The sequence below is a fragment of the Rhipicephalus microplus genome, chromosome 2 (assembly GCF_043290135.1).
Source record: "Rhipicephalus microplus isolate Deutch F79 chromosome 2, USDA_Rmic, whole genome shotgun sequence".
Lineage (NCBI taxonomy): Eukaryota > Metazoa > Arthropoda > Arachnida > Ixodida > Ixodidae > Rhipicephalus > Rhipicephalus microplus.
Genome location: NC_134701.1, coordinates 128764211 through 128777701, shown reverse-complemented (window position 1 = coordinate 128777701; position 13491 = coordinate 128764211). Strand labels below are relative to the sequence as shown.

At 45.5% G+C, this 13491-nt stretch overlaps 1 long non-coding RNA gene across 1 annotated transcript; it reads left to right on the top strand.

Annotated features, from left to right (window-relative positions):
* The first annotated feature begins 1529 nt into the window (after positions 1-1529).
* On the top strand, positions 1530-2719 carry LOC142786145 (uncharacterized). The gene is made up of 3 exons (XR_012888990.1): positions 1530-1648; positions 1704-1817; positions 2113-2719. It is a non-coding gene; the product is annotated as an uncharacterized LOC142786145 (long non-coding RNA).
* The last annotated feature ends 10772 nt before the right edge of the window (positions 2720-13491 follow it).

The window sequence follows — 13491 nt, the reverse complement described above, 5'->3', positions numbered from 1 at the left end:
ATAGCTGACAAGGGACGCTGGTAAGCCGGATACCCTGAATATGTACAACGAGAAGGTACCATAGAATAGCCCGGGAAAGGCTGCGACGGCTGCAAGAACACGCAGAAGCGATGGATAGCCTACACCAACGATAGCCTACACCAACGGTATTTTAAAACGTTGTTCCCATAGACCGGTGTGTTGCAAACGCTTGGCTTCAGTGCGATTTTAACGTGACAGCTTTAAGAAAGTGTGGCAGCTTGGGCTAGTTGGTATGGCATGATGATAGTTATAGCGCGAGAACAAAATGACGACACAGAGACAAGAAGGCGCTCATGTCTTTCGTGTCTTTCGTGTTTTTCTTGTCTCTGTGTCGTCGTTTTGTTCTCGCGCTATAACCATAGAGAAAGAAGAAGACAATTAGGAGAGGACACTCCGCGAAACCTGGCCTCAGGAAGTGCGTCACGATTATGTAATCAACTAGTGCTCTCATCAAACGTCAGAGGGCGCAAGCGCAAAAAAACTGTTATAATCAATGCAACAGAATTGTTTTCACAAAATAATAATTATACGCCCAAACTAGGTATGTTCTTTACACATAAAAACAATTTATTCAACACACCTTACGCGATTATTTTTCTTCAGCCGTACTGTCGTAAACACCATCCACCCAGCGACAAGCCCATGCATGACTGACAGCGAGAAGCTTTCGTCGCCTTCGTCAACGTCGGCTGCGTCGGCGTTTTCAAGCGTGAGATAATAGGTGAGGCACGTTTTCAAGCGAAGCTTGTTGAATGACATGTTGTTGGTCTTGTTCGGTCATTTTTTTCAGAAAACAGTTACACCTGTGCGAATAAGACACCATGCAACAAACATAGAAAGATGCACACACACACGTTGCGCTTCGTGTGTGCGAGTTTGTTTCTTACGTGGCGTCTCATTCACGCAGTTGTAACCTTTTTCTGTAGCTTGTAAGGACAGGGAATTAAGTTCGCTAAATAGAAAGTTTTCGGCTCTATGCGGCGGCTAGACGGGAACATTGTGCAACGTATGCAGTATAGCATAGGCGGCACGGCGTCAAGCCGAGGCGACGCGTGCTGCGTCTGCCACGGACGCGAGCATCTGTACCTTTCATCAGTGAAAGCTGGCACTGTAGATAATTCCAAAAATCACAAATTACTTGTTTCCTGTTTCCTTGTTGGTGCCTTCTCTTTTCTTTCACGTTCTACCAATTTATGCGTTTGAAAGAGTTGTTTAAGTTTCCCCATGCTACAAGCTTTGTAACTTGTACCAACTGCACATATATGCAGATTTTCTGAGCGTCGCTTCAAATAGTGACTGTGACATGACTGCAGAAGCTGCACTGCAAGGTGCAGATGAGCTTCAGTTTGTGTTATTTTGAGCCTCTTGCTGACACATTGTCGTAATTTCATTTCTTCAGGACCTGCGGTAGAGGCTTCAAAAAGCGGCTCCCACACATTGAGGTGTCCCGATGAACAGGGTGCGTTCAGTGTCGCGATTTCTTTTTTTTTACCCAAACTGACTGTTGACCAAACCTCTGCAGGTGGCAGCTCCCTTGTAGCTGGTGAAAGAATTTCTGCTGACTTCGTCTTGCCAGAGAAAACCTTAACCAGTCGTTCAGCTGTCACAAAAAGAACTTGTGTGACCGGTAAGCTGTATGTTCACTTCAACACCAGAGTGGATTGATATTGAGACTTCCGCAGGCCGCTCGCAAGATTGTTCCGACAGCACTGTCCGAGACACTGAACAAGCTTCACAAGACCCTCCAGAAGATGTCTCCGCCAACAGCTCCACGTCTGAGTGCCCTAGAGAAAATGGTGACTATGCTTTTATTGCAGCTGTTTTTAATGTGCTATTTTATGTTTAGGACATTCTGAGAAAACTATCCTCAAAAGGACACTACGTGTGCACTTACAAAATGTAAGGGTGGGCTCTCAGTGATTTTCATTTTTTCGTGCATTGTCAACATTGTGAATGGTTTGTTTTTAGGTAGTGGAATCGAAAACTTTGCACCACAGAAAGTTGTGCACCTTGGGTCTGAAAGAGCGAGGAAAGTTCTCATATGGGATTAGTTGTTCTTCGCTTTTACATCCATTTTTTTGTTTATTGCAGTGCGTTCCTGTGTGCCAGCGACAATGTCTCAATCAATGAAGTACAAGCAAACCATTAAACATCTGCAAGCCAAAGTAGCAGCACAGCTGAAAACTATCAAAAGACTGCGGAGACAGCCTCACCAAACTAACCACTCATTCGTTGCATACATTGTTTTGGTTACCCGCTATGAGGAGTAGGGACACTGTGTATTCGCTTGAAGTGATTTGCATAACCTTAAAAAGAATGTTGGGTATCCTGTCTGTATTTTTGTAGCAAATGCGGGTGAACTGTACACTTTACTGTGGGTCGCTTGGTCACTGTGTATGCTTTATCTCTCCAGCTCAAGTAATATATCGATAACAAAACCGCTTGTTGAAATGTATTCGAGCGGGTGAGGAACACAGTATGAAGTGGGCACAGTTCACGTTATCACGCTTTTTGTATTTTAGCTTCTCATCAACCTCCTCATCTCGCCCATCAAAACTTTCAAAAGAATACCCAAACTTGTAGCGTTTGATGGGGCTGCGGACGCTGCCATTTTATTTTTATATAGCTTGTGAGTGATAACGTACGATGTAGAGCCTTTGTGAAAAATAATGAGCCAAAGTGGTTTCCTTGTGCTATTTATTAGCCCTGTAATACCACTCTCGTAACACCAATTAAGGTCCACAATTCTGGATAATTGATGACTACAATCTATTTTAGCTCGCAAGCGTCACAACAACACCTAGACGCAAATCACTTGGGATCTTAAGTTTTTGATGATAAGAAGAGCCACAAGACCTGCCAGTGTTGTAGCATAAAGTTTGTCTTTCACGTAGTGAGCAAGCTGCAAAGACCTACCTTTCTGAGGACAAGCAGGCATCAAGTCTGCTTTTTTTTTCATTTTGGGCTAGCTGTTCTTAAGCACAGCCAGCACACTGCAGCTTTGCCTTTCTGCTATATTGTGTCGTGTAGTTCCTGTGCACTCTTTTTTTCTATGCATTATTTTGGTTAACCCCACGCGTGATTCGCGACTTTATTGCTGTGTATATGTCACTTCTTCCTTCTTCAGCATTTTGCGCTGTGTTTTTGCCATAGATCCTTACTTACCCACGGGCCCGGTGTGTCATACTTCACCAACTTCTCTGCTTCTGCCAACTCTAGCGATGTGTGCGTTGTCTGTGTTCTCTCTGTATTTGTTACAATATTTGTTACAATTTATTTGTAAGGCGAGATGCATTTGTTGTCTACCTTTGTCATACTGTGCTTTTTATATTCTCAGACTCTACCTCGCCTTTGAATAAAACATTGCGGATACTCTGTCTCTTTGACTGATATATACATTGATCACTTGTTCCAAAAGAACAAGTGATCAACAAGTGAACAAAAGAACAAGAACAAGCGCGATGAATAAAATTGTAGTGAATTATCACTACCTGCATCTCTCTTTATTATAACTTAATTGAAATAAAAATAAAAGTTCAAAATTGGCGCCAGTGAAACCGAAACAGGAAGCGCACGCCACTTGCTCTCACCAACCACTAGGTGCGCTAGGGTCGATTGGGCTGCTGGGGTCTACGGGAGTGTCCACTCTTCACCTTTCTTTATTTCTCTTTGCTATAACTATCGTCAAGCTTTAAGGAGCTCGTTTCGCTGAAATTCTGGCGTCGGCGTTGGTGTCATTGGTTGCGAGTGAAAAATTGTCATCTTATGCGCGACCGAATAATCGTGGAAGATGAAAATAAAAAAAATCACAGCATATCTATGGAGTACATGATGATTAGTTGGGCTAAGCGTCCGTCCCTCCGTGCGCCTGTCTGTGCAACCGTCCGTGCGTCCATCTATGCGTCAGTTCGTGCGTGCGTTCGTCCATCTGTGCGTTCATCCGTGAGTCCATCCCTGCGTCCGTCCATTCATACGTCCACCCGTCCATCCATCCATCCATGCGTTCGTCCATGCATATGTCTGTTTGTCCATTCGTTCATTCTTCCGTCCTTTTAGCGAACACTCCAACTACCACGACGTCACACCTTCTCATCGAATATTCAGCATATAGAAGTACCGCCATCCAGCGGGCATGCCAAGAGGTGGCACGGCAGCACTAGAGGAGCGGCACGCGCGCACTTCATTCGTTTCCTTCGGTGATTTGTGATCTGAGAGAATATTGCAGCGCTGTAAGTTGCATCGTGTCTATGTTGTCTTGTTTGTACGTGCCACCGTAGTGCAACCAAGGTGCCACAGAAGTGATTTTGCTGCATGAGACAGTTGTACTCACCTGAAGTGCTATACGAGTATATGCAGTAAACTTCCCTTTTTCTATCCCACTCTCCATCAGTGTATAGCACTGTTGAGGTGGCCTCCACTAAAAGACAGCGCTGCATGAACGGTGTTTGCTAAGCCGCCTCCATTTTTAGCGGCTTCAGGTGCGCGCCGCCTGTATTTGTAGCTGTTTCAGGTGCGCGTCGCCTCCGTTTTCAGGGCGTGCACATGAAGACTCCCTAGGTGGCCACCGGGACGCGCCAACAGACGCCTGCCACGTCCTTGGCGCCTCGCGTTGGACTACACAACGCTCGCTCTTTGTTTGCGTAGCTTCTTTAGGAAAGCGTGTCCAGGAGGGGTATGCGCGCATCGTGTTCCTTTCTGGCCTACACCATCTCAGTGAGCGCAGACCTTAGCCGCATACACTTTGTTTTCACAAAGCGTCTTTCAATTTTAAATTGTGGCATTTCTTAGCGAACTTCGGCGACGTTGAGCGTATCTATCTATCTAGCCGCTTACGTTGGGGTGCTCTCGTGGTCACCCCCTTAACTTGGCATGAACCAAAATTAGCATGCGAGGTTAGATGGTTTGACAAATATGACACGCTGATGAAGACATGAATAGTGCCACAATCCCGTCGCGTACGTCGTCAAACACTTCCCGTCAGACATTGGCACATACTCACGGGTGGGTATGTGCCACTGGTAAGTGGGTATGTGCCACAGGTGACTGACACTTAGTATCTACTAAGGAACGACTAAAGCACAAATGGGCAATTTTAACGCGTGAGCGTTAAGGAATACCCGACATCGGTAGCGTCGACCCAACAAAGGCATAGAATAAATGTCTGTGTTAAGAAAAACCGGACATAGGCAGCGTTGACCACCCAACGAATGCAAATAATAAATTTCTGGCTCCCAGCACGATTCTAACCCAAGCATTCTGCGTGGCAGTCAAGCGTGCTACCACAGAGCTACGCGAGGTCTGGGAAATACTTTCCAAATAGACGCTAATCTTCGTGAAACGTCAATAGTGGTTGCAGTGCTGCCTACCCAATTTTATAAACGTTACATATGTACTCCTTTCATACAGCCGTCACGTCGCTTTAACGTCAATTGTGGTGAGGTGCCATGTGCTGATAAGTAGCAGTGTCAAGGGCCAGCATCTTCGCGAGCATCAGCGCTTCATATCAGCTTCTGGTGTTGCTAAAACACATTTCCAGCTGACCTCGTTGTCTAAGTGGTAAAGTGGTTATATAAACATCTGCAACTCTTCAACATATGTTTAGGCGTGCAGAATTTGTACGTATATTTAGCGTCATTTCATGGGGTGTCGCTCAAAAAAAATGCAACATGGTCACCTTTCCTCCGCGTGCTACACATAAAATTGATTCCCAGGTACGTGGGATCTGCCGATTTTTTTTCTTTTCATATTTTGGGCTTCCGTGCCACGTAAGGAGCGATGCCACTGATGTAGCAGCCAATGAAGACGTTTAGCGTTTAACGTGGCGAACGATTTCTAGTTTCGCCTAGCCATGTGCACTTTTTGGGGTAAATTGAAAAGCTATAGTTCAGATAAATGGAGGTCTCCTTTCAGCATCCCATTTGCGATGGGGTCAGCGACGTTAAGCACTAGCTCTGGCAGAGTGCCTTTTTACCGCCCCACACGAATTACGGATTCGCAGAGTAAGCGTGTTATTCATTTCGTTGAGGCACGACTGATTTCATCAATTCCGGCCTGTCCAGAACGCCCACAATATGGCGGTGCAGCGTCCCACTTTCTAGGCAGCGCCATGTAGGCTCCCTACCGCTTTCTGGCTCCTATAAAATGAGACAAATATTCTCCTAGGCCTAAGTATTTTTAGCTACCTATCTGTTATCTGTGGTTCACAACCACTGCGGACAATTGCAAAGCTTAGAGAAGCCGCACCAATGTATTTCACTGGGTAAATCACGTTGGTTGTATAAAGTCGATCTCAGTTACGGTTACGTCTGTGCAAAAATCTTGAATGTTTTTTTTTTCACTCATGTGTTTCCTTTCTCATTTTCAGTGGACCAGTGGCGAATAGGGGATCGGCATAGCTTTTTTTGTAGCACTTGCATATTCGTCCGCGAAATGCGGATGTTTCCGACGAACATGCCCTCGTCATATATCCTCCTGAGTTCCAGCTATGGCGATTTGTCCAAAATATTGGACATCAAATACCCCATCACCACAAAGATCTCAGCACGTTTTCTTCCTCAAAAACCACTTGTCCAAAATTTTGGACATCTACTGGCGCCCTCCATGAAGTTTTGTCAAAATTGCGCCAGGAGATCGCGAAACAAAGAAGAAAACATGGTGGCGTTCAACAGAGCAATCTTCTAGAAGTTAAACGGCGAAAGTTAAGGTCCACTTTTCTGTTGGTTTTTTATTATTTGTTAAATTTTGAATAATAGCTAGCAGTTATTCCGGAATTTGTCACAATTTTCTTCAGTAACCTTGCTTTGTGTTGCTTCAGGCCCACTACTTAACGCTTTAATTAAGTTTCAGCGTCCAATTAGTTGGACATCACGCCATACCAAAAGCACAGGCATCACGGAAATAATAAGCTTCACTTTTTATCTTCGTCATCTACACACCCAGTTGTGAAAGTTTCAGGAAATTCCGTGGACCAAAATCCAACCCGGAAGTCAGGAGGATATAGACACATTCCATGTTTGTAAACACAGGTGGGCCAACATCAATATTATGGGAAAAGTTATAGCGACGTACGCACCTAACTTCCGCCTTAAGCTCTGAGGGCTGCGATATGCGCGAACAAAAAATCCAAGTTGTGAGATGCGACTCGCATCCAACCACGATGCAGCTCTTCGGCACAGCGTTTTTTTTCTCGTTGCTTGATTGAACACCACATGCAGCACTCAAAACCCAGAAGTAACTGCGGTAGGCAAAGTGTCTTTTGCCTACCAAGACAGTGCCACCACATTTTCGTGACGTAAGTCTGGTGGAATTTGTCTACAGTGTTGTAAACATCATGTGCGTGAAGGCTGGAAAACGCGAAAGAGCACCCTCTTCTTTAGATGTTCTCTTCTTCTGAATAAATTAAAGCGTCTTTCAGTGTTTACAATTTCGCTGACAAACTTACTGCAATAAACAGAACCAGGGACCTAGCTCTATCATTTGTTCACAGAGGTGTCTTTCCACCGAAATATTTTCCGTCCCAAGCAGCTACCTAATCAGAGATGTTGTGGAAATATACAAAAATCAGAAGTTAGAGGGTGGGCCTGGGATATTGACACGATAGCGTCAAAAGGCTGGTTTCGAAGAAATTGCGGAGTCGCCATGGGCATGGGAATCGTTCGTTATGAGTGAAAAATTTACCATCTTGTCCATGGCCGAAAAAAATGCATATAAAATAAGTAGTGAACATCTCCTGGTTCAAGCTGAGAATCAAAACCAGGCCGTTTATATGGCAAGCAAGTGCTTTAAGCCAGAGTCGCAATATTTGTTGAAAGTGCTCTCAAAAAGAAACCACCATGTGGATCTCATGTAGTGAAGGTAGTGGGTTTGACGCGACCAATATTGCGTGACAGAAACGTATATAGAACTGTGCCAGACGTCAAAAGATGAGTTGGGCAATTATTGGGTGTTCTGAAGACCCAACCATTCTAAATATCTCGCACATATCGATTGATCATCAGCAACAGAGCCACCAAGGAAGGGAACAGCTGCATGTTCTGAAGACCCAACCATTCTAAATATCTCGCACATATCGATTGATCATCAGCAACAGAGCCACCAAGGAAGGGAACAGCTGCATAGATTCGTGAGTTGCCCTGCGTACACGTCATGGACCTTTCACGGATTCGCCAAAGAAATAAGTTAGGCATAGCGGGCACTTAACTGTGCTTGCGTTAGGCATTCAATTATACTTTCAATGGCCCATGTTTTGCGCGCAGTCACTCGTTTCCTTGCCGCAAAGTAGAAGCATCCACCCAGAACTGAAATAGGCTAGCAGTTCAAGCGGTGATGAGCACGAGTCGTGATTACACTATCGAGATCTTCTCTTGAAGGCGAAGCTAAAGGGTACTCAGATTTAAGCTAGTATATCCTGCAAAGTGCTCTTGATGGAGCACATTTTTCCGATGGAAGAACTATTTCGATAACTTGCGTCACCGGGTGCTGGTTGTTGATTAGCGCAGCCCTTGACCACGGCGCTAACAAGCCGGCTTTCATTAAAACCACTACAGCTTTCATAAAAAACACTAGAACTGCGCGGAACGCACAGTACAGTCACACCAAAACCTGGAAAAGCGGCCTATCACCCTTTATTTTATTTTTATTTTGTTTATTTACATAATACTGCCAATCCCTCTTGGGAATTATTACAGGGGAGAGCATCACTGTTCGAAGCAGCAGAATGAGGAGCGTGTGGATAAAGAATTGAAACGAATTGTTAGGTGGCATACTGACGCTGCCGCCGTGCCCACATTGGGTAACTGCTACAAGTACACCTGATGGGTACCGACTACACCATAAACAATCATAACTGTTGTTTAGTAGGCCTGCATTCACTATGCCAGCCTTCGTCATTCTTCCGAGAAGCGTGGTATCCACTGCTAACTTGCTAGGAATTTCGCGCAAATGTTTTATGCTGTGGATGACGACCATGAAGAAATATGCCTGCATTGGGTATGGGCCATAGTTAGTAGGCGATCTAGAAGAAGCTTTTGTAATGCGTTTCAGCATTGAACAACGCCACTCGTTGCGTGATTCCCATAGTGCGACGCCTGGTTGTTCCTATGCTGTTCTAAAACGCTTTATTACACCTACCAACGCCATTCCTTTCCCGACATCAAGCCTACCTAAAAAAAAGTTTGCAACGGAGTTTCCAAGCACTGGCGTAGCTCTGCGGTAATACTGGGCTGGCACGCAGGGGACCCGGGCTCGAGTTCCGCTGTGCACGTAGTGTTTTTATTAGTTGTTTTCTTATTTTGTGCGATAGTGGTTATGGACACTGATGACAGCGGTGACGGACCACTACGGCGCCACACACGACCCTTGTTTGAATCTCATAACAGCTTTCGCTGCAAAATGTTTGATGATTAACGTATCCAAACCTTGATATGATTATGAGGAACGACGTAGTGCAGTCCTCCCGAAAATTTGCCCACCGCCTCAACGAGCACTTGCATCGAACAGAGCACGAGCCTCTGACAGCTCGCCCACTTTGAGGCGCGACCGCCATGGCTGAGGTCGAACCGGCAACTTCCGGGTGAGCAACCAAACATCGTCACCACATCACAGTACCGTGGTGTGCAGTACGTTTTTGTTGTACGACCCTCTCTGTACAAGCTGTAATACTCCAGTAGGCTTCGTTTATGGTTATTCCTGTGCATAATTCATGTTGCTCTCACTTGAAAGATTTTTTACGAACACAAGGTTGCGAAAATGACGCAAAGAATAGGCGTTAAATTATTCCTTCAGAACGAACTCATCAACGCGACAGAAACCATGCAGACACACGGCTCATATATCGCGTTTTCTTTGTCCTGCATGGTGTCTGTAGATTTTACTATGCTGATAATGTGCAAAAATTCATATAGGATTTTGTTCACGTGGTGTCAAACAGAGCTTTTCATGCAATAATCGTCTGAAGATCAATTCACAAGGCAAACAAAAACCTTGCTTTGTCCATGAATTTCGAAAGACTACTACAAGGAATACACAAGATTGTACACTAGGAACGAGTGTAAGAGTTCGAGTTTGGTAAAATTTAGGCGCACAATTTGTATACTTGTGTCACCTCCTAAATCGACGATGATTACTGGCACGTATATATGGTCGTAGAAAAGTGGTTTCGCCCAAATATTGAATAATACCAAATGCAACATTGGAGATTTATCTATATAGCAAAGTAATATGACTCACTGTGTATAGAAAACAGTGCTGTTGCGTTAAAATGACTTGCAACGCGCCAGCCTTTTTTGGACCGATGCGCAAGGTAAAAAAATACGTATTGCTGTAATTGTCAATTGTGAAATTGTATTTCAAAAATTGTGCTGAATTGTGTTTCATGCTCCGCAGGGATGACGGCTCGCACACTGCATCTCATAATAAAGGCGACGGTACTTTCCTACTCAGTTTCAGTGTCGACGAATGCGGTAACTACGAGAACGAATGGAACACTGCAGTACAGGCGTTCATCCTGCGCCATTTAACCAAGAATGCAATCTAACAAAGAGTATAATCTAAACGTACGATCATATCATGCAATTGTGGGGCTATCGCAGCGTGATGCGAATATTACGGCCCAAGAAGCGCCTTGTGGTCCTTTCGGTGAGCACCTGCGCGCAGCTCCACACCGTCAGCTTCAGAAAAAGGTGCACCCAGACGTTGCAGTCGTAGTCAAGTTGTCGGGGCACTGAAATTCACGACGGAAGCGTGCCACGTGCTTCAGCACGTCTCCGCAACCCAGCGGATCACCGCACAAGGCGCGGCAGTAGACGAGGAAAAAGACCACCTCTGGAGAGAAGGCCTCCTTTTGCCCGGGAAAATGCTGGCCCTTGGGCTGGCCTTCCTTGGCGCCACCTGTCTTTGCCTTCGAACCGAAGAAAGCCGCATACGCGATCTCCAGCGCGGCGACGTGAGCCAGAACCTCGTCGTTGCCTGCCGTGCACGCGATCTTTCGCTGGTACGACGCGCGGCTATCCGTTGACATCCACTCGCGACGACGGCGCTGGGCGTCGACGCGGGAGCCACGCTACGAAGAAACGAAGCAGAAAGCAAAAAAAAATGCTTACCACCTACTCAAACAGCACGAGTAGATTTCTGTTAGTAAACAGTAATCGCCATCTGGATCGCCGGCATTTTTTTATATTGCCGGACTCGCTAGTTTGCCATCAGAAATTTATTGGGAAGTTAACACTCTGCACACCATTTATGACATGAAAAAACCAGACTTTACTCAGCGGCAACTTTCTGTGGCAGCACAGCCAAGGCTACGAAGCCCAGGCACGCCCTTTTTTACTAAGCGTCTGCCTGTAGTCCACGAACGCTAATCTTTGTACACGTAGCTTAACGAAAAATAGAAAAGAATTGTGTAAATAATATGTTTAAGATTGCATTTTTATCAGAAAGCATCAACCGTACAGGTTTCTCGTTCTTTTCTGTTTCTAGGTTTCTGGTTTTCAGGTGCAATTTCACCTTTTCCCGGCCCCGATAAATAACGTGAGCGTCTCCCGAAAGTTCTTCCGTCTCTAAAAAAAAAGCAAAACAATCATGCTGAACAAGTATGCACTGCAATATAAGAAATGTTTTCTTGGCTTTGCTTTGTTCCAATCGCCCAGTACATGCTCGGTCATATCTTTCTTTTCTTTCTCAAATAAATTTCAACGCTTCAAAGAAGTTTCACGTGCTTTCTCTTCAACAATGCACATTTTACTTACTTTCTCCCAAATTAATGAAATATTCATTGTATGATGGTCGTGCGAAAAAGTACGCGTTGGATGCGCTTTCAAAACCGAAACCTAAGCCGCAAGATATTAGACTACTTGGCGTAGTCTTGCCATGTGCATGTGCATGAGCTCCGCCCACGTAGCTTTAGCTGTGCTGCCACACAAAGTGGTCGCCGAGTGTACTTGGCGTTGTTCACTTCGCTAGCTGTATACGTGTTAATTCTATCGCGAGCGCTCGCGGACCACCAGACGAAGAAGATGAAGTACGAACAAACGTGAGACGAGAAACGTGGTCCTCCGACTAGGAGCAGGGTCTCAATGGCCTCATACCACATCGACAGAGTCGAGTACTTCCTACGTTGCTTCACGCCATATCCCGCACATTCACGTTCGTCAGCACGATATCTTAGAACAGTATACGGCAGCCAACGACAGAGCAGGATGGCGGAATGTTGTTTAACTCAAAGCGTAAACAATTTGAGGATGGTATGTTTCATGATACAGCATTGTATTGCAGTTTACTATTTTTGTACTATAAACAAGTGCTCAAAACCAGGTATTTCTGAAGCAGCGTGAGGAATTGATTGTTGAAAGAAAAGCTATGAATTCAAACTAGATGTTGCATTCTTATCGGCGCAGTGGTGTCTTTTGTAGCAATAGTTATGTATTATGCAGACAAGTGCGAGCGACTATCATCATTAGGATTAGGGGCAGATTGTTCCTATAAGTCCAAAATTACTTTGTGTTCAAAAAACCATAAGACCTTTACTTAAGATCCTGCCGCCTGGTTCTTAGCCAACCCCCCTTTGCGGGTGTGCGCCAGAGTAACAAGGATCATCATAATCATCATAAAGAAGAGGTTGACAGTGGGCTTCGCGATGGGGGTGGCGGCTTGTCCTTTTCTCTACAATTTGGTGCCTTGAAACCCGGGAGAAAGGGCCTTCAGAGGTAAGACAGAGCGGATTTCACGACTTCTCGTCCGCACTGAGGTAAAGTGTGGAATCGGGCTAGCTGGTAATCCATTATTAATCTTCAAAATCTTCAGAAAACGAACACAAGAGACGAGGACGTCCGCGTATGCAGCCTGGAGAATTTCGGGACACCGCCATTACGTCAAGCTTGTGAATGAGGCTTAACGACCGCCGAAACCCGGGAGCACGACTTTGGCTAGAACTAAGACCACTATAAACACTTATGGACTGACTGACGTGAGTGCAGGCATCGTCTAGAGGTTCACGTGACGGAAGCCCTGAAGTCTACTACGGCTCTGTTCTGACTCGCCCTTCACGACGACGGTGCGATATTAGCAAGTCAAGGCAGCCTATCGAGGTCGACGACGTAATCTTGACGGTGCAGCCCCGTGAGTGCAGGCATCGTCTGGAGGCTCGCGGGATGGGAGCCCTCACTTCTACTTCGGCTTTGTCCTGAGTCGCCCTTAACGTCGACGGCGCCATATTCGCAAGATAAAGAACAATTAGTGCCCGACAACTGCCGGATATTCATTGTGCGAACCTTTTGTGATGGTTGCCGGTTGACTTCGACATTGCCTAGAGACACGGCCGGCCAGTGACTTCTCACGTTTGCGACACTGAACCGGATCATGAAGCCCCTCTACGAAAGGCGGAGTCAAGTACGCAAGGTCATCCTGCAAGTCGTCGTAGACATCGAACGTCTTCGAAAATGGAATCGCCCACCAATCTTTGAGTTACGAAGCATT